Source organism: Macrobrachium nipponense, chromosome 42 (assembly GCF_015104395.2).
Source record: "Macrobrachium nipponense isolate FS-2020 chromosome 42, ASM1510439v2, whole genome shotgun sequence".
In the NCBI taxonomy this organism is placed as follows: domain Eukaryota; kingdom Metazoa; phylum Arthropoda; class Malacostraca; order Decapoda; family Palaemonidae; genus Macrobrachium; species Macrobrachium nipponense.
This window is the reverse complement of record NC_061103.1, coordinates 13,862,226-13,865,659: the sequence shown is the minus strand read 5'-3', so window position 1 is coordinate 13,865,659 and position 3,434 is coordinate 13,862,226.

Genomic DNA, 3,434 nt, shown 5'->3' with positions numbered 1-3,434 from the left:
GCTTGTAAGTATTGTATTCCAGTTGCGCATTGTATTTTTGAGGAAGCTGATGGTGTTTTCCTCTGCCCCATATATTTTCAGGCATTCTATTAGCCATGTGTGTGGTATCATGTCGAAGGCTTTTTATAGTCTATCCATGCCATGCTTAGGTTGGTTTTCCTTCTCCTACTGTTCTTCATTACCATTTTGTCTATCAGGAGCTGGTCTTTTGTGCCCCTACACTTCCTTCTGCAGCCTTTCTGTTGGTGGGGGATGGTGTTTGTCTCCTCTAGGTAGTTATTATTATTATTATTATTATTATTATTATTATTATTATTATTATTTTGGTAGAAGACCCTCTTTTAGGCAAATACTGTTAAAAAGGATGGCAGAATTAAGCGAGTTGATTTTATATATTGTTTTTTTTCTATTTTCCTTACAATTCGCTTCTCAGGCTCAGCGATGTTTCTGAGTAACTGGCCAATATTCATATTGGGAATTTTCAAAAATTGTAAATGCTGAAGGAATCTTTTATTAGAACAGGATATCAGGTCCAGGTCAAGCAGGGGTCGTCGTCAGTGCCGGTATTATTCCGTAAGCGTAGTTCAGTTCGGGCCAGGGTCGTCTTTGGATTAAGGGCTGGTGTTGGTGCTGGTATAGCTGGTATTACGTGACGTTTCGACCTTCTCGTAGGTCATCTTCGGACGAGTCGGTTGAAGAGACTGTAGCAAGAAAGTTTGCGGAACGGTATTTATAGCGGCACAGACCTAGAGTTACATTCTCATTGGTCAGGCCGGTCTTGGGCGAAGCCGTGGATCTCGCCTCGAAGGTCTCGGGGATTCTCTTGTGCGAGCGCCACAGTGGTGTGCCTGGGATGAACATCAGGAATTCCGTATGTAGCAGGAATCGTATCATCCTGTGGGGGCTCCTGATTATCTGGCATCGTCGGGGGGTCGCTCGCTGCTCTCCGGGCGGCGGTGGGAAGGAGAAACGTTTCTTGAGTTATATTTAAGTTTGGTTTCTCCTTACCTATATGAAGGGCTTTCTAGGAGGCGCAGACGTCGGGGATCTGTTGTCTGATCTATTATTAGATATTAGGGATAATATCATTTCATTTTATCCTTTTGTTATGAGAGGTATAAGCACTCCACCATCAGCGCCTTCGTCAGGAGGGCCCTCTCACACTGCTCCTCCTCCTGGAATGACACACACAGCGAGTTGGAGCGCACCGCCCAGGTCCTCGTCGACAACGGACACACCAATCGTGCTGTTGATGAGTCAATAAGGAAAAGTATGGATGCCTGGTACCACCAGGAACCCCGCCCCGACGTTGCAGAGCCATCAAGCTTTTCTACATGGGGCACTTCCACCGGAGGTTACAAGGAGGACGAACAAGCCCTCAAAAAGATCATCGAGGAGAACGTCAGCCCCGCCGACCCAGACAGAAATATTAAAATAATTATATATTATAAAACGAAGAAGACGAGCAGCCTGGTGATGAGAAACAACCCTTCGGCGCCCCTGCAGGATCCCTTGAAGAAGACGAGTGTGGTCTACCGTTACACATGCCCCGTCCGAGGATGCCTCGGCAAATACGTCGGTATGACCTCCATGCGTTTCTCCAAGCGAATCTCCTGCCCCGCCCAAGAAGGAGCCATATTCAACCACGCCAGGACTGCTCATAACAAAAGGATAAAAAGAAATATATTATCCCTAATATCATTAATAATAGATCAGACAACAGATCCCCGACGTCTGCGCCTCCTAGAAGCCCTTCATATAGGTAAGGAGAAACCAAACTTAAATATAACTCAAGAAACGTTTCTCCTTCCCACCGCCGCCCGGAGAGCAGCGAGCGACCCCCCGACGATGCCAGATAATCAGGAGCCCCACAGGATGATACGATTTCTGCTACAGACGGAATTCCTGACGTTCATCCCCAGGCACACCACTGTGGCGCTCGCACAAGAGAATCCCCGAGACCTTCGAGGCGAGATCCACGGCTTCGCCCAAGACCGGCCCGACCAATGAGAATGCAACTCTAGGTCTGTGCCGCTATAAATACCGTTCCGCAAACTTTCTTGCTACAGTCACTTCAACCGACTCGTCCGAAGATGACCTACGAGAAGGTCGAAACGTCACGTAATACCAGCTATACCAGCACCAACACCAGCCCTTAATCCAAAGACGACCCTGGCCCGAACTGAACTACGCTTACGGAATAATACCGGCACTGACGACGACCCCTGCTTGACCTGGACCTGATATCCTGTTCAAATAAAAGATTCCTTCAGCATTTACAATTTTTGAAAATTCCCAATATGAATATTGGCCAGTTACTCAGAAACATCGCTGAGCCTGAGAAGCGAATTGTAAGGAAAATAGAAAAAACAATATATAAAATCAACTCGCTTAATTCTGCCATCCTTTTTAACAGTATTATTATTATTATTATTATTATTATTATTATTATTATTGGTTGCAGGTCTACAATAATATTGCATGTGAGTATATGATCTTTAATGGATGTTAAAAGCTTTCGAACCTTGTACTAGGTTCATCTTCTAGTACAAGGTTCGACACGCTACGACATCTTTGTTCAAGTCGACGCCGAGAATGAGGTAGAAGCCCTCCGTCAGGCATTTCAGCAGTATAGTGTGCTGAATTACACGGTTGAATACAGCACCGACGATCGGCTCCCCTTCCTCGACGTCCTTGTGAGTAAGACGGAAGACGGCCTCCGTACTTCCGTCTACACAAAGAAAACCAACCTAGGACTTTGCCTCAATGGTGACAGCGAGTGCCCCGCCAGATTCAAAAGCACGACCGTTAGGGCCTTCGTCAGGAGAGCCCTCTCCCACTGCTCGACCTGGCAGGACACTCATCAGGAACTCGACCGCGCCTCCCAAGTACTCGTAAATAACGGGTATTCAAATAAATTAATAAGCAGAGAAGTCCGTACAGCCCTGGAGAAATGGTACGGTAGTGAGAGCCCGCAACCCGCCCCCAGATAATATCAAGCTGTATTATAAAGCCTTCATGAGTTCACATTACCGTGAAGAAGAGACTCAGTCAAGAAAATTATTTCTGAAAATGTATCCCCGACCGACGACACCAAAAATATCGACCTAATTATCTACTACCAGAATCGGAGGACGCGCGACCTTATCATGAAAAATAACCCCTCTCCACAGGTACGAGACCCCCTGAAGCAGACGCATGTGGTGTACCAGTATACATGCCCAGTCCGCGGTTGCAGCGGCGCCTACGTTGGTATGACTACCATGCGCCTGTCGAAGAGACTCTCATGCCACGCCCAAGAGGGGGCTATCAAAAATCACGCACGCACCAAACATCAAGAGGCCATCTCCCGGGATGTGATCATCCAAAACACGAAGATCATCGGGAAGGCCCCTGATGCCCGTCGGTTACGCCTGCTGGAGGCGCTTCTCATC